Raw genomic sequence first — 22,357 nt, 5'->3', positions numbered from 1 at the left:
ACAGGTTTCTCCTTCTCCCTAACATTGAGCCAATTGTAAATGCTGAATAAGAATCTCGAACAAATTAAACACTATCATAGGAATTCAAAACCATCTCTAGCTAGAGTGGTTTTTTTTTTAAAAAATAGAATCAAGGGGCGCCTGGGTGGCGCAGTCGGTTAAGCGTCCGACTTCAGCCAGGTCACGATCTCGCGGTCCGTGAGTTCGAGCCCCGCGTCGGGCTCTGGGCTGATGGCTCAGAGCCTTGAGCCTGTTTCCGATTCTGTGTCTCCCTCTCTCTCTGCCCCTCGCCCGTTCATGCTCTGTCTCTCTCTGTCCCAAAAATAAATAAACGTTGAAAAAAAAAATAGAATCACAATTTATCACTTCAGCCTTTTTTGAGCCCAGAACCAAAGGGCTAACAAAGGGCTATTTCCTGACAGCTTAATACAAAGCACCTTTTTTTTTTTTTTTAACATTTATTTATTTTTGAGACAGAGAGAGACAGAGCATGAACGGGGGAGGGTCAGAGAGAGAGGGAGACACAGAATCGGAAGCAGGCTCCAGGCTCTGAGCTGTCAGCACAGAGCCCGACGCGGGGCTTGAACTCACGGACCGCGAGATCATGACCTGAGCCGAAGTCGGCCGCCCAACCGACTGAGCCACCCAGGTGCCCCACAAAGCACCTTTTAAGGAAAGCCTGAAAGTTGGCCTGGGAATGTGGGTTAGGGCAGAGAACTCTTTCCCAGATGGACGCTAATGTGGTTTTCAAGAAATCTCAGGAGACTCCAAAATATCCTTCCAAGCAATGTAATAAATGCCAAGCCTTTTATATACTTATTATCTAATGCATTTCTATGGCCACTGCCCTTCAACACAAATATTTATCTTTTCTCTCTCAGCTTTGGCCCCTATACTTTCCATCCTGTCTTTAAATAAAGCTACTTCCAACCCATGAGCAGTGAGGTAAAACACTCATCATAGAAGCTTCACTCATCCTAGCCCTAAATACTACAGGAGGAAAAAAAAAATCACAGGCAAATTCTAACCATACTTTAAACTTCTACCTATAATTGCTAAAAAGAGGAAATTGGGAAGTCATTTGCATTTTTTTCTTACATTAACTCTTTTTGGTTAAAGGGTTGATGTCCAGAACTTGGCTTGCCATGTTTGCACAGCTATGTGTCACTATTTTAATGTCATTTGCAATTTATTGTACAATAAACACCAAGTGGTTACTCTTATGAGGGTCTATGAGATGAGATTTATCATGAAGCCTCTCAAACTTCATTTGGCATAAACTTAATTGAAAATGATTATAGGGATGCCTGGGTGGCTCAGTCAGTTAAACGTTCAACTCCTGATTTCAGCTCGGGTCATGGTCTCACGGTTAATGGGTTCAAGCCCCACGTCAGGCTCTGTGCTGAGTGGAGCCTGGTTAGGATTCTCTACCCGCCTCTCTCTCTCTCTCTCTCTCTCTCTCTCTCTCTCTCTCTCTCTCATAAATAAATAAATAAAATTTTCTTTTTAAAAAAGAAAATGATTATAACCTGATTTCAAATATTAATCGATGATGTTATAAAGAATGTGTATATTTCCCCATGACTAAACAAGAACACAATTAAAAATAAGTCAACATTCCCCAAATGAACAACAAACATACAATAAAAGAAAATTATTCTTTTTTTTAAAGATTTTACCTAAAAAATTTTTTTTGTATTTTGGGTGCCTGGGTGGCTCAGTCAGTTAAGCATTTAACTTCGGCTCAGGTCATGATCTGGTGGTTTGTGAGTGTGAGTCCCACATCAGGGTCAGTCAGTGCAGAGCGCGCTTCAGACCCTCTGTCTCGCTCAAAAATAAATATTACAATTTTTTATTTTTTTTTTATTTTTAAGTAATCTCTACACCTAACGTGGGGCTCAAACTCACGACTTTGAGATTAAGAGTCACACGCTCCACCAAATGAGCCAGCCAGGCATCCCTAAAAAACTTTTAGTCTTAACGATAGAAATTAAAATCTCTATAATAAACTGTGGAGCAAATAATTTGCTAATTACCATGGATTGATTACTTTAATTGACCAGTTTCTTAGATGATCTGTATATCAAAATTTTAAAACAGGGATAGGTTAGGAAATTGTCTAGATAATTTATTAATGTAGATTCTAGGGCTTAAAGCAGCAAACTTCAGTGTCTCATGACTTTCCACATTTGAGGAAGCAAATTAAGTAACAGCGAAAGTGGAAACATCTAGGGGAAGTGGAATAAGGCATCAAGGATAAGAGTCAGCAATGAAGACTGCTGGCAACAATGCTCAAAACGGTATATTTAAAAATGCATTTCAGGGGCGCCTGGGTGGCGCAGTCGGTTAAGCGTCCGACTTCAGCCAGGTCACGATCTCGCGGTCCGTGGGTTCGAGCCCCGCGTCGGGCTCTGGGCTGATGGCTCAGAGCCTGGAGCCTGTTTCCGATTGTGTCTCCCTCTCTCTCTGCCCCTCCCCCGTTCATGCCCTGTCTCTCTCTGTCCCAAAAACAAATAAACGTTGAAAAAAAAAATTTAAAAAAAAATGCATTTCATTGCTTGCCTCAGCCTCCCTGGGATTTGTTCAAGAGTTCGGATTCTTCATAAAGTTAAAAAAAAAAAAAAAAACTTTTAGGAAAAATACTCAGTCAACTAAACTTCCTAGTGAAGTTGGCCCTGAAGCTTGCACTTGACACTGTGATTTTATCACTTCCTTTTTTTTTATTATTTTTTTTTAACATGTATTCATTTTTAAGAGACATAGCACGAGTGGTGGAGGGCAGAGAGAGAGGGAGACACAGAATCCGAAGCAGGCTCCAGGCTCTGAGTGGTCAGCACAGAGCCTGATGCGGGACTCGAACCCACGAATTGTGAGATCATGACCTAAGCTGAAGTCAGACCGACTCAACCGACTGAGTCACCCAGCCGCACCAGATTTTATCACTTCTTAAAGGGATATGACAAAGCTCTTTAAATATTTCCAGAGGACATGGAGTATTTCCAAGAGTGAAGTAAAGAATCATGTATCATGTAAGCATTACTTATTTAGCTCTTAGAAATTAAGATGATCAGATACCTCTATAAAATAAGAATTATGAGTTAAAGATCATGCCTATACATTTCCTCCCTTCTTCCCTTGTCTCCCTTCCCTCCTTCTATCCTCCCACCTCCCTCCCTCCCTCCCTCTCTTTCTGTCTGTCTGTCTCTGTCTCTCCCCCTCTCTCTCTCAAATTTGGGCAACAAAGGATTTTTATCTTCCTTTGAATTCTGGTGCCCAAGTAAGCTGAAGAACTAACATGAGGCAAGACTAACTGGATGTGTGGAGACCCTCTCCACAATTCTATTCACCACATTTCCACAGGGAGGGGCCTGGAAGAAATGAAGAATGCACAGTGGGAGGGGTGCCTGGCTGGCTGTCGTAGAGCACGCAACCCAGTTTGGGGATGTAAATTCAAGCCTCATGTTGGGTGGAGAGATTACTTAAAAATAATATCTTAAAAAAAATGCATAGTGAGATCTCAAGGCAGATTTACTTAAACAGCCAAATAATGAAAACAATTATTCATCGCTGGGGAAGAATAAATTGTGTTATAGTCACACAATAGAATACTACACAACAAAACCACTAACAACAGGGATGCCTGGCTGGCTCAGTTGGGGGAACATATGGCACTTGATCTTAGGGTCGTGAGTTCAAGCCCCAAGTTGGGTGTAGAAATTACTTAAATAAATAAACTAAAAAAAAAAAAAATGAGACAGTATGAAAATTAAGATGGAAAAATGAGCAAACTGCTTTTCTTCTTTTTAAGTTTATTTGTTTTGAGAGAGAGAGAGGGAGAGCACATGCACGAGTCAGGGAGGGGCAGAGAGAGAGGGAGAGAAAGTGAGAATCCCAAGCAGGCTGCTCACTACCAGTGCAGAGCCCGATGCGGGGCTTGAACTCACCTACTGTGAGATCACGACCTGAGCTGAAGTTGGGCACTTAACTGACTGAGCCACCCAAGTGCTCCAAACTGCTTTTCTTTCAACCTTCCCTCTCTCATTAGGCGTGGAATGTGGAGACAGCAGGGGAATTAAAGAATGAGGAAGACTCTCCAAATAACTTGTAGGGTTTGGGGACTTCAGTTAAGTTTTAGAGTTTCTCGATTAGGGAGACCCTTCCGTTTTCCCCTTCTTTGTAGGATGTGCCCTGATTAGTTTTGAGGGACACGGTTGCAAGGAGTGATCAGGTGAGCAGAGTTGACTGTCTGGCTTTCAGGTAGAGAATTAAAGTTGGGTCTCAAGTTTACTTTATCGCTTGTTCCACATGGTTCGTTCAACAGCATGGGGAAGGAGGGAGGGCTGAGGCATAAGTGCTGTCCAGGGATGGAAGGTGTGCTGGTGAGAGGACGTGCCTTTTGTTCTCTCTGCGGAAAACCACAAAAAGGATTCCAAAGATTGGGAGCAGAGGGCTGAGATATACCAATATTTATTTCTAGTCACAGTCTCTTGGTGTAATTTATGTGCTCTTCTTTTTTTATAGAATCCTGGCAAAACAAATCCCTATCTCCTTAGCTGTTTTTCTTTTCTCCGGGCCTTTTAGAAACACCGTGAATCCATTTTTCCTGTTCTCCTTCCCCTGGACACCTCTCAGCCCTGGCAGATCATTTCTAACGGCAGAGGCTGTGACGGGTAATGAATGTGTGGAAGGATTGGGGCCTGGCTCTTGACCTTCATGTTCCGGCATTCCTATATTGTCTCTTGAATTTTTAACAGCTCAATTGCTGCCTCATTCGCCACCCAAAGTACTGCCAATTAGAATCTGGCTGCATTTATGAAATTATTTTAAATTTAAATTATTTAATTATTTTAAAATAACACTAGATAAAAATTAATGGAGACAATTATAGAAATGCTGAAGCTGAACTCTTCATTTAAATAATATATGTGGGGTGGGGGGAGGCTACTAAAAATTTAGGGCTAATCTCTGTGATGGGCATTTTATTTATTTATTTATTTCTTCCCATCCCCCCATCCACCTCCTCTGATAGGCGCTTTATATGCATTATGATGTTTACCCCATGAAACCTCTGTAAGCTTGTAAGCTAAAAATTAGTATTCCTGTTTTAAAAGTGAATTCTCGGGGCCCCTGAGTGGCTCAGTCGGCTAAGTATCCAACTTGGGCTCAGGTCATGATCTTGCAGTTTGTGGGTTTGAGCCCCGCATCGGGATTCCCTCTCCCTCCCTCTCTCTTTGCCCCTCTCTGTTCATGCCTTCTCTTTCTCTCTCTCTCTCTCAAAATAAATAAATAAACTTAAAAAAAAAAGTAAACTCTCAGACTTAAAGGATCAGAAAGAAATACTAAGTGTGCCGGGGTAAAAGCCCAGGTCCATCTAACTCCAAAGTCGTTTTATCTCACCACTGCTTAGGCAAGGTGCTTACTCAACATATGCAGAGCTTAAATATTCTTTCATCTTATGAAAAAAACAGATTTGGTAAATTAAATCTGCTAAAATAGACAGTAATCTCCTTGAGGGCAAAGGCTGGTTACTTATCTTTTTGTGTGGCTTAGAACGGTACCTCAATGTGTTAGGTGCATACTTCCAAATAGGTGCACAGGAGAAAAAAATTTTTTTTCTTAAAACAATTACATATCCACTACATACTTTTTCAAAGCATGTGTAAGTATCTACATTACATTAATAGATTCACATACCTGCAGAAAAAATCAAATTTACTCATCTAAATAAAATGTGAGGTCAATGAAAAGGATAGTTTAAATGCCAAATATAACATAACCAAACAAGTTAAAAACGTGGGTACTGGGGTCCCTGGGTGGCTCAGTTGGTTGAGCATCTATCTGTCCCTCGATTTCAGCTCAGGTCATGATCTCGTGGTTCGTGACTGTGAGCCTCGTATGGGGCTCTGTTCTAAGAGCACAGAGCCTACTTGGGATTCTCTCTCCCTCTCTCTCTGCCCCTCCCTGCTTGTGCTATCTTTCTCAAAAATAAATAAATAAACATTAAAAAAAAACCAAACTTGGGTACTGAACTACATTTCCAGATTTTTTTTTTAGTATTTATTGATTTTGAAAGAGAGTTAGAGAGCAAGCATGGGAGAGGCAGAGGGAGGAGGAGAGAGAGAATCCCAAGCAGGCTCTGTGCTATCAGCGCAGAGCCCAACATGGTGCTCAATCCCACAAACCCGTGAGATCATGGCCTGAGCCAAAACCCGAGAGTCAGATGCTTAACCTACGGAGCCACCCAGGTGCCCCACATTTACAGATCTTTTAAGCTCTAAAGGCACACTGGCTAATATTTCTGTTATTCCAGGATTAGCAAGCAAGTATAAAGCCTTTCACAGTATAACTGACCCTAAACGTGGAATCACTGAAAGGAAAGAACATACAACTACAAGCTCTCCCCCTAATACAAGATGGAACCTACTGGAGCAGACTGAAACCCAGCTGTTAATAGAATTACACTCCCATGATCAGTTCTTTATACCAAAGCATCCGAAAGCTGACTGAATACTTTTTCTTTACAGGACTTCTCTCCCTCCATTTCATTTTAGTTTCTCTATGTGGAAAGAAAGCACACAGCCAAGACTTTTAATTCTCAATTCCTTATTTTTTCCTGAAATGGTAGCCTGAAATTAGTGTATTGCCTTTTAAATTAAGTCATAATTTGTTTCTGAAAGAACTGTACCATATCTTTGGTGTGCTGTGTTACTTTTTACGAGTAACTAAGTTTGCCGAATGTTTAAAGTCTTGTTTTGTTTTTTCTTTCATAGAATAAAAGGACTTCTTTCAATATGGAGGCTTACTTGGCTTCCAGGTAGAGTTACTCAGGTTTTCCAAGTTTGTGGCTGTTGTGTTTCTGCTTCAGAATTCTCTAGGATGAGTTTCCCTGTGAGCCTAAACACACCCGTAAGTACTCATTTAGTCTCTACTAACTCTCAACATGTCTGGTTAGGTCCGTTTCTGAGATTATAAGAAAAAAAAAAAAAAACCACAGTTATTTTTTTCTTTCTAGATTTGTCTCCCTTATTTTGTTCGTGTTACTTATTACAGTTAATGGACATTCCTAAAATTTTAATTATATATACCTATGCACTATAAATGTTTTCTTCATTATTCCAAAATGTTTACTGTTTATTTTTGTGGCTCTCCGTATATTTTTGAGAGCCATTGTCTGCCAAAAGGAATGTCCACATTGGCTCATTTTTTTTTTTTTAGCCAAATACCTCTTTTCAATCATTTTGGGTTATTTTTGACAGCAATCTCTAATGCATTCCTGCACAAAATCCCTTGCCCACATTATGTCCTTAAAGTAATGTCTTTGCAAGTAAATCTCCCTCCTATACCTGCTTCTCCATTTTTAATGCTTTCCGTAATGTCAGCATTCTTTTGATTTTAATTCACGTTTTTTATTCCTTTGTATGAATTTATACATTTCTTCCTTTTGACTGGTATCCGTTTTATTCTATTTTAAAGTCTTTAGTTTTTACTTTTAGTCCCCATTAAGTTCCCTGGTGATGTCAATTCATGAATACACCAAAGGTTTATGGCATGGCACACTCCCAGAATGTGAAGCTTCCTGGTTGGGGGGGGGCGGGTGGTGAGGGGAGCATATCTGTCACTCATGTACTGATCCCAGTACTACTGAAGACAGTTACCCAAAAATGAAATATTAAAGTAAATGTCTGTCTAGCCAATAGCATATACTTTGCCAAGTAACTATACCATTTTTTTAAAATGGTAAATAAATGAAACTTACCCTTTAAAGAAGATTTCAGTAGATGATTTGGGATCCTTCCCTCTTTATTTCAGCTCAATCCAATTCAGATAAATTCTAGAAGCCTGTCAGGTCCGTCCAGAGGCTGTGGAGACCACAAATGCAAAAATAAAACAAGTCCCTCCTCCTAAATTTACATTCACTTAGATCAGTTGGAGTGCTAGGGGTTTCAAATCCCAAGCTTTATATAAGGTCTTTCCCTTGATGAGTGTGCAGTAACTGTTTTCCCCAGCCAGTGAGGATCTTAGGTTTCCCCCTTTTAAAGCTTTAGGTTGTACTTCAACTATTCTTTTTATGTTGCATAACCCTCAGGGGTTTATATCCGACTGCCATACTTAATGTATTTTAATTCTGCCTTGTGATGATCTATATATGCTTCCATGAGCTCATCTTTCCCTTAGGACTTGCACAGGTAGCAGAGATTCAACTGGCATTCTTTACTACTCCCTGGCAACTGCAGGTCTGACTTCATGGATACCTTTATTTTTGCTCTTGCCATCCAAAAGTGTCAGAGAGAATGTGATTACTCGATTAAATAAATAAAACAAGGTCTTTTGGACAGATCCTATCATAACACCACGACTGTGGTAAACTGGCAACACACACATCCTGTCTTTTCCCCTTCTAATGTTTTCATTCCCATGAGTTATCCCTTTAAAATCTGGAAAGGTTTGTATTTTTTCACAGCTTACGTTCTGCCTCATCCTAGCAAAGTATATGTCTCTATCTTATTGTCCCTAGATGGAACAATACAGGTTACATTTGAAGAGAAAGAAAAGTATTCGCCCTTCCATTTCTTTCTTCTCTGTGCATGGGAAGGGTGATGAAAGAGAAAGTGGGGGAGAAGTAATGGCCAAACAGAAACCAGCGAGGCTAGATCCAACTGTATGTGTCACCTTCAAGGAGGTCATGGTCTGGAGTGATTTTTTTTTTCTTTTTCTTTTCTTTTTTTTTTTTTTGGAGTAATTCTTTTTTTTTCCTCAATTTTTTAAAATGTTTTATTTATTTTTGAGAGAAAGAGAGACAGAGCACAAGTTGGGGAATGAGAGAGAGAGAGAAAGAGACATAAAATCCGAAGCAGGATCCAAGCTGTCAGCACAGAGCCTGTCGAGGGGCTTGAACACAGGACCCGTAAGATCGTGGCCTGAGCCAAAGTCAAACGCTCAACCGACTTGAGCCACCAAGGGACCCTGGAGTAATTCTTAATTGAAATCATATCATACATCTACGCCTCTCTTATCACCAACTTCTCAAATATTTCCATTCTCCTTCCCCTAGCTGCAAATCTCCTCATTTAATAATTGCCCTACTCTATAATATCACTATTTCTGTATTGTCTCATTTCCCCATTAGGATTCTGCTTCTTTTTGTACTCTCTGCCTATAGCACCTAGACTGGTCCTAGGCTTTGGAAGAATGTTTGCTGGATTGAAATAAATTGCTTGGACTTACTCAGGCTCCCCTTTACTAGCATGTAGTAAAAATTTATCTCAATTGACACCTTTATCTTTACTGCATGCTATTAAGGTACAGTGGTGACCAAAAAAAAAAAAAAAAAAAAAAAAAGAAAGAAAAAAAAACATAAAGAAAAGTAACATGGTGGACTTTTAATTGCAGCATAAAACATTTTAATGCTTTTTTTCTTTCCTGAAAGAGCTCATGATGAACGATTCTTAATGTTTGCTGGTATAAGCCTCAAGATGCAGGCAGAAATGTTTTTGTGATTTTAAGTACTTTCTGCCTAGCATGGATAATAATCAAGGGTAATTAATATATGTTAATATATTTTGTGCGACTTTCACAAGTTCACAAAATAAAATGCGTCTTAAACTTGAGCTTATCTTCGGCCATATCCGTGCCGTGTACGGGATCAGAAAATATTTGCTCAAACACTGGATTATAGGTCTCTGTGTTACCCCACATTTAGATCTGGAAAAGCCACAGATGGACTTGCCTCAATTTTTTTCATCCACAAAACTGGGCTGGGTCAGGGGAGGGAGAGAAAGGGGGGGGGGAACTAGTAACTGCTGTGGTCCTCGTATCCTACTCTGTTCTTGCACATGCAAGGTGTGATCTACCAAAGTAGCAGCACCTGAGGCCAAGAAACGAAACCACGTGCGTGTCCTGTTGGTAGGAGGCTGGAGTGTCAGATCAGTTTCTAAAGGGATATGAGGATTTTTAAAAGACCAAAATAACCCATTTATCGGCGTCTGGTTATAAATAATTACAATTAGATTTTTAACCTCTTGGAGTCAACTTAGGCATCTTTATTTCTTTCCTTTCACCAAGGCCTTGAACACGTGTGTTTAAATGAAGAATTCTGAGTCATAATGTAATTTGCATGTATTGAAATGCCATATATTACCTTAAATGGTTACCATAGTGTTCTACTCAGTGAGTAAATATGTAGCATAGCTATAAAATTGGTCATAATTTTTTTTTATCATTTGGGATGAGAAAATTTAATAAAAAAATTTTTTTAAACATCTCTTGATACTAGGTTCAAGGGGCAGTTGCCTATGATTTTTTCTGTGAGTTGCAGATATTCCCTAACTGCCAGGGCTCTGGGACACCAATAATAGAAGTCTCTGAACTGAACAAGTTTCAAAAGCTTGCTATTTTAGGACATCATTAAAACTTTGGGGGAAAGAATCCCACCAGAGACTGAATGTTGCTTGCTGCTGAACCAAATGACCTGTCTTCACTTTGCCTTGCTGAGAGTGGGAAACAGTCTGTATCTAGCTAGGGATGTGGAAACCATGAGGTAGACAGCTCTCTGCCCACAGTGTGGACAGTAAGCACCAAGGAAGCAAAATGAGATAATGGAATACGAAGACTGTAATTTACTAGGTTAGGACACAGGCAGGATTGGAAATCCTCCACTGTCTAGGAAGACCAAATGTAGACTGGGCCATGAGACCAAGGCCAGGGGAGTTTGTGATAGGGGCTCGCACTTTGCACCTTCTCCTGCCTCACTGTGTTCAAGATAAAGGCATGTTTAATAATGTTTAAGAGTGGGAAGGAAGGGGCATCTGGCCGGCTCAGTCAGAGCCTTGATCGCAGAGTCATGAGTTCAAGACTCACGTTGTCATTGGATGTGGAGCCTACCTAAAATAAATACATTTTTAAAAAGTACAAGTGGGAAAAAATAACGTTGAAGAGTTGGATAGTCGGGGTCAGATAGATGAGTTCAACTCCTGATGTTGTCATTTATTATGTTAGCTATAGAACTACCTACCATCATCCCCCATGTAGATCTCAGTTTCCTTACATTTGAAATGGAATAATAATTACACGGACTTCATAGCGATTGTTGTACAGGTCGGATGACATAATGTGTGTAAACAAAACCCTTAGTACAGTGCCTGGCCTTCTCGGTGAATGTTAGCTAAAAACAAACAATGAAACATCAACTGCCCAGCCTCTCTTATCTGTAAAAAGAGGAGAGTCAAGGAAAGTCCCTGCAGTAAGGGAAATCAAATCAATGGTATCTCCTGATCAAGGGCTGCTGTCCACCCTGTCTTGTTATTTTATTTATTCTTTAATGTTTATTTACTTATTTTGAGAGAGTGTGCACGGGGAGGGGGAGGGACAGAGAGGCAAGAGAGAATCTCAACCAGGATCCACACCTAACATGGGGCTTGATCTCACAAACCATGAGACCACCACCTGAGCCAAAATCAAGAATAGGACGCTTAACGGACTGAGCTACCCAGGCGCCCCCTGTCTCCCTGTTATTTGAGATCACCTTCATATCTCTCATCCTTGCCACTGTCAGAGGTTACTAAAGACATTTCTTCATTCAAGTGTTTATTAAGTGCCAACTCTGTGTCAAGTAGTAGCTATGTGATAGGGGTGTATTGGCCAACACCTCGAAAAGATAGCTGAAAAGATAGGTAATGAACAAAATAAACACACAAATACAATGATTATCACTTGTTGGAAGAAAAACATGGCACTCCACTCTCAATGGGTTGACAAGGAAAGCCCTCTGTGAGGAAGGGAGACAAAAGATAAGAAACAGCAGAATGGTTTCAGTCCACACCTTATGGCCTTTCTCTGCAGCAACTTGTGAAAATTGCCAGCCTTATTTGTCTTTTAACTCCCCTGTCGTTCTAGCTGTCACAACCCAGAGGGGATTTCAAAAGACATTCAGGACAGACTACTTCCTGCCAGGTGATCCTAGGGTCATGGTCACAGATGTAGTGGCTGGGCGGCCACATAAATACTTGTGCAGGTTGTACCTACATAAAAACACTGGGCAAGCGGAGTGTCCTGGCACAGGGCTGCATTTACCTACCTCTGAGGAAGGGGTGCCTTTTCTACTCAACACAACCAGAAGTAGCTAGTGGCCCTATGCAGTCTCAGAATAAAAGCACACTTAGAAGTCAGTGAAAGGTTATTTCAAAAGCAGACTGGCACTAGGGACTTAAGGTGCCATCCAGGAATAACCCAGCTTAATCCCTAAGTATAGGTGACACAGAGGACTCATACCGCTGTAGAGCTGCACCGTGATTTATTACCACTTTTCAGGGGAAGCAGTAGGGCTTTCCAGCTGAGTGAAGCTTTGGGGGCCCTAGAGACAGGGGAACAGCAGCTCAGGCCCCCACTGCCTAAGTCCTCACACAAGCCACTTCTTCCAGTAACTGCTCCCACGGGGCAGTGCTGGTCCCCAAAGTCATGACTAATGGCCACCTTCTCAGGCTCTCAAAACTAAGCAGTTCTTGTTGGATTCAGAATGATTCTCCTTCCTACCAGAGCAGAATCATTCTTCCTGATTTTCTGAAAATAAGCCACAAAGAATCCCTTTGTGGGAGTAATGTAAGAAAAAAATAGTCAAAGGGAAAATGTAGGAAACCATGAGCTAAAGAGAAGAATATGTCAAGTTAATGTTTGCATACTCAAAGCTGTACCTAATTAAAATATTTCAGAGGGTAGAGGGAAGTTTTTATAGCGAATTGTGTTAAATTGGTTTCAATAGGTTTAACCCCCCAAAAATCCACATATAATATTCTTTTGGCTAGCTTTCTTACATATTAAAACTTAAAATTACGCAGAGAAATTCTCAGGCTAAGACATGTTTTGGCCTAATTAGCAACACTTGAGACTAGCAAGCAGAACTCTGATTTTAAAGATAGCACTTATACTTGAGGCAAGAACTAACAAAACTGGCCAGACTTGATTTCTATCAAGGTTTCCTTGGAGGCAGTTAAAGAAAAAGAAGAAAAAGAACTGAAATGACAGGAGTAGAGATGGGCGTTAATAGTGCACACATTTTATGTGGACTTAGATGCATTAATTTAGGAAAATATAATGCTCTCATCACTTTTGGAGACTATACAAATCAGAACTCTCGTTAATAGGTTTCACAGTCACAAAATAGTGACAATCCTAATCCAGACATCCTGGTTTTCTGGCATGCAGTTTACCTATAGCAATTTCACAGGGTGTTCTAAAAGTCACAAACTAATGTTGATTTGCCTGAATTTTGAAAAGAAATAAACATGAAATATAACTTTTGGGGGGGGTGGTGGTATGGTGAGGGTATTCTAAAAAGACTGATAATCTTGATTGCAAGTACTGCCATTTTTATTCCTGGGCCACAAACATCGCTGACATCTCTTTTAAAAGATTCATACAAAGAGGCACCTGGGAGGATCAATTAGTTGAGTGTCTGACTCTTGTTTTCAGCTCAGATCATGACCTCCCAAGTTGGGCTCTGTGCTGAGCATTGAGCCTGCTTAAGATTCTCTCTCTCCCTCTACCCTTCTTCCTAACTTGTGTGCTCTCTCTCTCTCTCTCTCTCTCAAATAAATAATGAAAAAATAAATAAGTGAAAGATTCATGCAAAGAAACAAAACTTTTGTGAAGACAAAGTACATTAAAAAATTGTAATTATTGAGGCACATGGGTGACTCAGTTGGTTGAGCGTCCAACTCTTGATTTCAGCTCAGGTCATGATCCTAGGGTTGTGGGACCCAGCCCCACTGATGATTCTCTCTCTTTCCCTCTGCCCCTTTCTCCTGCTCATTCTCTCTCTCTTTCTCTAAAAAAATAATAATCAATAAATAAAAATTGTAATCACTAAAGAATGTACTCGCATTAGAAAAATTTCAGTGCCATGATCTCCCTCACCTCTGGCCCCCTCCCTTACGCATCCTCAGCTGTCCACCATGAAATCAAATGTGTGCTGAACTCTCCTTACATGTATTTAAGTTCTTTTCTGCTGGGTATTTTCTTCCAGAACATTAATGAAAGGCAGTTTGCATGTACAAAGAAATGATCAGCAATCTCTTGAAGTTTAAGTAACCAGGAAAACTGTACACAGCAAACCTTGCAGTGACAGATCTAGAATTGACGCAAAAGGGAGGCCGTGCAATCTGAATGGACTTTCAACTTACTGCTCAGATGTGACTGTCTGGTTGCTAGAGAAATAGATACACTGATTAGATTTGAGATTATTCTTCAGCCAGGCCACTGTTTAGAATTCCAAGGTGGGGGGGGGGGGAATAATAATCATAGTCATGCTATAGATCATGTATTCATTCATTCATTCATTCATTCATACAACAAGTATTTATAGAGAACTGACAGTTCAAGTACTTGGGATACAGTAATAAACTGTCAGTCCATCAGCCAATTTGACTTAATTAACATATACAGAGCACTCCATCCAGAAATAACAGAATCCACATTTTTTTTCCACTATGCATGGAACATTCAAGATACATCAGATTAGGTTTAAAATAAATCTCAATAAATTTAATGATATTGAAAATTAAAAAAATCTGTCTATGACCAAAATCAGTCATCTTCTAGATACTTAGAAAATTCTCAAATAGTTGGAGTAAGCAACATACTTCCAAATAACCCAGGGTAAAAAAAAAAAAAGGAAAATATTTCAAAGTCAATAAAAATTTAAACACAACAGGGCAGCTGTGTGGCTCAGTCGGTTAAGTATCCGACTCTTGATTTCCACTCAGGTCAGCATCTCATGGTTCATGGGATCAAGCCCCAAGTTGGGCTCTGTGCCAATAGCTGGGGGCCTGCTTGGGATTGTCTCTCTCCCTCTCTCTGCCCCTCCCCTGCTCACGCTCTCTCACTCAAAAAAATAAATAAATACATAAATAAGCATTTTTTAAAAAAACACGCAACACAGCAAAATGTATGTAATACAACTAAAGTAGAGTTTGATGAGAAATTTATGATACTAAATGCTTATATTAGAAGAGAAGAAAGATCTAAAATGAAAGAGGGATTGCTCAATCAGTAAGGAATGTGACTTTTGATCTTGGAGTTGTGAGAGCCCCACATCAGGTGTGAAGATGACTCTAAAAAAATAAATAAATAAAATGAATGATGTAAAAGTTTCATATTAAGCAACCATATTAAGAATTAAGGATCGGGGCGCCTGGGTGGCTCAGTCGGTTAAGTGTCCAACTTCAGCTCAGGTCACGATCTCGCGGTCCGTGACTTCGAGCCCCGCGTCGGGCTCTGGGCTGATGGCTCAGAGCCTGGAGCCTGCTTCCGATTCTGTGTCTCCCTCTCTCTCTGTCCCTCCCCCATTCATGCTCTGTCTCTCTCTGTCTCAAAAATAAATAAACGTTAAAAAAAATTTTTTTTAAGAATTAAGGATCAAAAACAAAAGGGTCAATGCCTACATTCTCAATAAGAAAGAAAGAAAGAAAGAAAGAAAGAAAAGAAAAGAAAACAGAATTAAGAATAATATCATAAAAGTGTTCAGATAAAAGAAAAAAGAACAAATCAAACCAAAGTAAAACAGGAAAAGGAAAAAAGATAAAGAGTAGAAGTGAATGAATCAGAAAATGGACAACAGAAAGAGAAAAATGAATGAAACCAAAAATCTTTTTAGATGAAGTAAACAACATTACTCATTAGGTTAATATAAATTAAAATCACATAAGTTACCACTATATGATGACTAAAACTTAAAATAGTGATAATTTGGTATCAAGTTTTGGTGATTATGTGAAACAATTGAGCCCCTTATACGCTGCTAGTGGGAATGCAACATGGTAGAGTCACTTTGGAAAACTGTTTACAGTTCCTTAAAAAAATTAAACATACATTTGCCACATGATCCAGCACTCCCCCTCTTTGGTATCTACCGAAAGAAAACAAAAACATATTCACACAAAGACTTGTGCATAGACGATGTTCATAGAAGCTTGTTTGTAATGGGCAAAAAAATGAAAACAACCCAAATGTCCATCAACTGATCCACTGATAGAGGGTAGACTCGTACCATGGAAAAGTATTTCACAACAAAAGAATAAACTACGGACATGTGTAATAATGAAAAAGAACAAGTCACTGGCCATGGAAAATCTCAAAAGCATTTTGCTGAGTGAAAGAAGCCAAAGACAAAAGAATACACACAAAATGATCCATTTATATGAAATTCTAAAAAGTCAGACTCTAGTGACAGAAAGGTGAGTGGGCCTTTCAGGGACTAAGGGAGGGGGGAGCAGAGGATTAACAGCACAGGGGCAGGAAGGAAGTCCTTGGGGGGTGATGGAAGTATTCTGTATGTTGATTTTGGTAGTGGTTACGGACCATTATACATTTGTTAAAACCCTTCCAAATGTACACTTAAAATTATTGTTTTATTGTATGTAGATTATGCTTCAAATACAGCTGAAAAAAATAGAAGCTATAGAAATGACATGAAAAATCCAGTGTAATCAAAGGTAGATTTTTAAAAAACATGTTGCTAAGTCAGTTTCCGACATGCTAAGGAAATCCATCAACTCCTATCACTTCTTTTGAAAAAGAATGTGTGAAAGCACCAGCATTTTCACATTTAAAATTGAAGTTATGTAATTACTAAAGAAAATAAGATGGGAAAAGCAAACAAAAAAATCAAAAGTGAAAATGAAAAAAATGATTTCGGTATGAAGCATTTAATTTTCTTTTAGGGTTTATTTATTTTTGAGAAAGATAGCGTAAGCAGGAGAGAGGCAGAGAGAGAGGGACAGAGGATCCAAAGCAGGCTCTGTGCTGACAGCACAGAGAATGATGTGGGGCTTGAACTCACCAACCGTGAGATCATGACCTGAGCAGAAGTTGGATGCTCAACAGACTGAGGCACCCAGGTGCCCCTCGGTATAAAGCATTTAAGACATTAAGAAAAAGCAAGCCAAGAGAAAGAGTATTGTTCAAAAGTCATGATGGAAGAACTGTTTATAGCAAGAAAGGAAAAGCTTTATCTTTTTATCAGGAGGCAGAATAAAGAGAAAAGTCCAACCAGATGGACAGGGCTCTGCGGACAGCCTTAGCATTGAGTTTGTGGCTGCCGAATAGCATAGGCCACCTCCAGAATGTATATGCATGCATTATCTAGGGATCTGGTGTTAATTAAATCTCAGTTTTTGCAATCAGCCTTGTATTCAGAGTAGACTTCTTGTTTCTGGAGAACACACAGCCAGCCACCAAATTGATAATCAAGGGACCATTTTTTTTCCTACCTCAGTACTAGAACTGTGTTCCTTGGCGTTCCCCTTTGCAGTTAAACCTACAAGCTCTGGGGAATGAAGATTCCCTGGAGATTCATAGCAATTATCCTAACTTGCCTAGCACCACATTACTGCTGACATGCCCCAGCTGACCTACCTCTGCTACTCACGTCTGATGAAGCCACAAGCTGTCCTAAGAGAGAAGATATCTAAAAGACAGTATGCTGTTGACTTAGGAAATTTCATTTTCTCCTTAAGTGTAGGTATTCTTTTAACCTAGATCCATTGTGCCAGAACTTTCCCCTCTATTTCTTAAACTGGTTAAAAGGAGGTACTGTGTATCAAATGATATTTCCTCAAACAGAATGATTTTGATGGATGCTTATTCCTGAAATACCTGCTGTCCTGAATACTTGAGGGCAAGACTCTGAGAAGGTCTGACCTTGGAAGAGAGCCATTCGTGTCCAGTGAAAAATAAGCACGTTCTTGAAAATACTGCCAAGCATGCACAGAAATAAGTAATTCTAGTGCAACAAAATACCAGCTGTTCCTGAGGTTTCTGAGAACCCTTGGCAGCTTGACGTACAGAGGGGAGATGATCCCTTACCTGTACCTGAGTCCAAAGGGACTGAACAGAACAGCTCACTGAACTGATGGGCAACAGGCTAGAAAAGGGTGAGGTGTGCCAGAAGTGGAGTCAAATGTGAGGCTGTGAGGGACCGTTAACATTCAACTTCCAGGAGCCTCTTCTGCCAGAAGTGCCATGAGAGTCAGATCCACTGTTACCCAGATTGCTGCCCAGAGAATGCTCTCCAGAAGCTGAAGCGCCAACACACCCAATATTTTGGCTCTGTCGCCGAAGATGCGTTCTCAGGCCACAGCTCTTGTTCAACTGAGGTGTTGTGACTAGTTGTGTGAGATGTGTCTCAACCAACTTGCTGTTCACAAGTCCTAATTGGCATAAATGTCCTGGAGTTTACTTAAAATATTCACAAGAGTGGATTCATAGCTGTCTCGGATTTACTGGCATTCCATTCCACAAGCCGGAGTGTGATTGCATTGTACAAGTCAGCGGATCCTGGAATTATGTACAACCTTGGGCACAACCCATGTACATCAGCAGAAAGATGGAGAAGGACTCCGATAAGGGAATGGTACAATTGTTAATCCAGTTTTTCTCTTTTTTAAAAAAGATTTGCTAGGACCCAAGAAAAAGTACTACAGTCTCAGACTTAAATAGGGAGACAAGAAACTTGGCTAAATTAAAAGCATTAACTAGACTTTTAATTAAAAAAACAACAACAATAACACCTTTCCTCTTTTTAAAGCAAGCCCAGAACACTATTCTTCTTCTTCTTTTTTTTTTTTTTAATTTTATTTATTTATTTTGAGAGAGAGTAAGAGAGAATCTACATGGGAGGGCAGAGAGAGGGAGAGACAGAGAATGCTGAGCTGAAATCAAGTCAGATGCTTAACGGATTGAGCTACCCAGGCACCCCCAGAACACTATTCTTATGGCTTCTTCAATTAATTCAAGATGAATGAAGTTTCAAAGACACATATCTAAATGCTTCCTTCCTTTTGCCATTTTCCCCAGCGTGTTGAACCACAGACAGTTTGACAAATAAGGTCAGAATTTGAACTAGCACACACTGATCATTAATTTCTCTGAAAGAAAACTGCTGATCAGGTGGGGGTGTCCGGTTTCCAGGGGGTTGAAACTAGGACATTTTGATTTCTGTTATGTAAAAGGAAACCTAACAGCAAATATCATTGAAAAGTTTTCCACTTTCTTTGGAAGAGATTACTTGGAAGTATTACCATATCCCTTGTTTTTCTTTGTGTAGCTTGTCTTTTTGTTAGTCTTACCATCGGGTTATCTGGCCTCCCCATTTTTAGGCACCTACTGCAGAACAATGAACTCTCATTAGAACACTGTCATTAGTGGAGTATTAATATAATTTGATTGAGGTTTTAAATTTAGATAACCCAGGCTGCAATAATAGTGAGGATCATGACTTAGAGTAGAGACTGGCTACAATTTTCCATAAAGGGCCAAGAAGTAACTATTTTAGGTCATATGGTCTCTGTGGCACCTAGTTGACTCTATTTTTACAGCATGAAAGTAGCCCCAGACAATGCATAAGCAAATGTGTGGCTGTGTTCCAATAAAACTTCATTTGCGGCTGAAACTGCATTTCATATAATTTTCATGCCATGGATATTCTTCTTTTGATTTTCTTGGAACCATTGAGAAATGTAAAAATCATTCTTTGCTTGCAGGTGGTAGAAAAACAGGTGGTGGATATTGGCATGCAGAGAGTAGATTGTTGACCTCTGACTCAGAATCACACTAGCCCACATAACACCTTATAATTGCTGTAAAAAAGACAAGTCACCATGCCCCAAAACAGGTGTGAATAATTAAATAGTAATTTGGGGTAACTTGCACATTGCCCTGTTTGGATTCATCCTCAGAAATCCCTAAGAGACTGACTGTTGGAATCACGGCTTCTCAGTTTTCCAAAAAGTACTAATACTGAAAATCATGCAGGATCGAGAGGAGTTTGGCATAGGTAACACAAAGCTGTCCTGCCCCAAACAGGATAGGTCTTTCTCATTCTATTTTGTCTGAAATGTTGTTTTGAATTTGGCAGTCTATTCTACAATCTCTTTTCCCCAAAATTTTCTCATAAAGCTAAAGCTTCAGGAAGGAGTGCCTGTTGGTACAGAGCCCTGTTCCTCAAGGATATAGTACTGCCATCTGAGAAGCCAGAGAGATAGGCTTAGGGACTACCACAGTCAAACGAAAAATTAGATAAAAATTTAGTTACAGAATTCCATATAGTTAAGCTTCTACCAGAAGTAATTGTTCTGAAAGTAACTGCTACAATGAAACCTTATGTCATTTATGCTTTTCTGTAAGAAGGGGAAACCCTGTATAAGGTTATTAATACAGAAAAGAAATGGTTTCAGAATGAAAACATAGGAAAACAGCAGGATCAAATCCATCGAAATAGTCTTTCGTATTTAATACCAAGATAACAGAGAAGCTAATAGCAGAGAGCAATTTCTCTTAAAGCTTCAATTCTTAGACCAATGTGCATATTTAAATTACCAAATGGCTCCAGTTGTTTTTTACTTCAGATTCCTTCTTTTAGTTGTACTATCTAGTATGAGTCTTTGTTTCTCTGGGTCTCTCCTCTCACCCAGCCCCCTTGATTTAGCAAGATTTACCAATTGACGTATTTCTGTTGTTTTCTCCCTAAACACCTACTCTCTCAAAGGCCCAAACCCAAATCTTAAATCAGTGCTATCCACTTCCAAAAGATTCTTCTGTGACTCTTAATGCAAGCACGTGATATCCTCTTTTAAGAATGTAAACCAAAATTATACCCTGAAGCTACAATAGTCTGTACCCTGGTGAGTTACCATGACAACCCTCAGATTAGCTTCAGGAAAACAGTAGTTTCCTCCTCTTTCCATCACTGTGTTACATAGTCCCATTTTGCCCTTTGGGTCCTATCAGCGGGGAGATCAGTGCGAATTCTTCTGCTTGAATTTGCTTCTTTGAAAAGATGAGATTGGAAAAAGAGGCTACCCTCTCCTTGAAATGTTTGCTGTCAAGGCAAGAAACCTTGCCAAAATTCTGGAGTCAGATTTTGCTTTGCAACCTAATTTTTTTTTTTTTTTGTACCTTTTCTTTTTAACATCATGGGTATGGTAACATACCATATGACTCACTTTGGGAGGTTGCTGTCTTATCTTGAAAAGAGTTTGGAATCTAGGTACAGTGGCTCCGTGCTTTTGTTTTAGTTGTAAACACACTAGATTTCCAGTTAAAAGGAAAACAATGCCCTCTTCCCTCCCCCTCTCCCCATGGTCCAGATCTTCAGTTAGAAATGTCATCTAGAAATGTTCTTCTAGACTTGTCTGGTAACTAAGCTGTTGGGGCATTGGGCCAAAAAGATGTTAAGCCAGAAGTAGTTCTACTCTGGGGCGGGGTTCAACCTTCATTTATTATTATTATTATTATTATTACTATTACTATTATAAGAAAAAAGAAATGAACTGCCCACGTGGCTCTTTTGGAAGGCTTTTAGAATCACATACGAAATACTATAAAGTCTGGGCTGCCTTCAGATATTTCATTTTAGAGCTCTGCAGAAGTGTTTAAAATTTAGGGATTTGAACAGTGCAAAATACAGCTTGGTCCGCTGAAAATTGTTGTCACCTGCTGACAAGTGTCTTGAACATTTCTGTTCATTGGTGTCCAGGGCCTGAATCTGTGTTTCAGCTATTACACACCTGCCCTTGAGTCCTGGAAACTTCAATCGCTTGTGAGTTTCACAGGCAACCATGGGCTATTTACTTATAGCAGGTAATGATTCTCCTACCTGAAATACCCTTATGGGAAAATCTATTACACACATAGCTTTATTTATGGATACTACTTCCTAAACTTTGAACACTTCGTTGTTGGCCATTGAGAACTGAAAATACAGTAAAACCTTGGACCACGAGGAACTTGTTCTGCTGTTGGAGAAATGAATAAAATACTGAGCCAAAGATAGCCAACGGGACTAAAACAAGCTGTGGTCTCTAGCTTAGAGACCCCTCTTCTGGGTTCTTCTTGCCCTGTTTGCCGTGCGTGCAAAACCCCCCACAGATATGGAGGCTGACAACTATAAATTACCCTCCCCACTTGCATTCGGCGCTCGATCTTTGGAGAAACAGTCTCCTCTGAGACCGCCGGTGTTAAAAAAATCTCTGATCCACCAAGATCTCCCAGTGCCGCTTGGTTTTTCCACCAGCGTTCCAGCCTGGTTCCATAACATATTTGGTTCTCTGACCAGAAAACCCAACCACGCTGGCCCGTTGTTGCCACCGGTTTGGGAGAACGGCGAGGCGGTGACAGAATGAGGAATCGCAAGGGAGAAGGAGTGCCCTGCCTGAATTTCAGCAGTCTCCCGCCCGGTCACCTGAGGCCATCCCCCAGTCTGCCATTCCCACTGGACTCAAGGAGACTTGGCAGGTGAGGACCTGGACCCAACGTCGGAACCGGTAAGGCTGGGGCCCGATCTAGCCAGGCGCACTCACAAGAGTGG

The 22,357-nt window shown here is 40.1% G+C and overlaps 1 protein-coding gene across 1 annotated transcript in view; it reads right to left on the bottom strand.

Moving 5' to 3' along the window:
* The window catches only part of SLC39A10 (solute carrier family 39 member 10), a 147,007-nt gene that overhangs the window by 108,934 nt on the left and 15,716 nt on the right, over window positions 1–22,357 (bottom strand). Inside the window, exon 2 of the mRNA XM_040475717.1 lies at window positions 7,757–7,859. The gene's annotated coding sequence lies outside the window, so the exon portion shown is untranslated. The remainder of the gene's footprint in view (window positions 1–7,756; window positions 7,860–22,357) is intronic.

The sequence above is a fragment of the Herpailurus yagouaroundi genome, unplaced genomic scaffold, assembly GCF_014898765.1.
Source record: "Herpailurus yagouaroundi ecotype Mexico unplaced genomic scaffold, PumYag 140, whole genome shotgun sequence".
Taxonomy (NCBI): Eukaryota; Metazoa; Chordata; class Mammalia; order Carnivora; family Felidae; genus Herpailurus; species Herpailurus yagouaroundi.
This window is presented reverse-complemented; position numbering and strand designations above follow the sequence as displayed.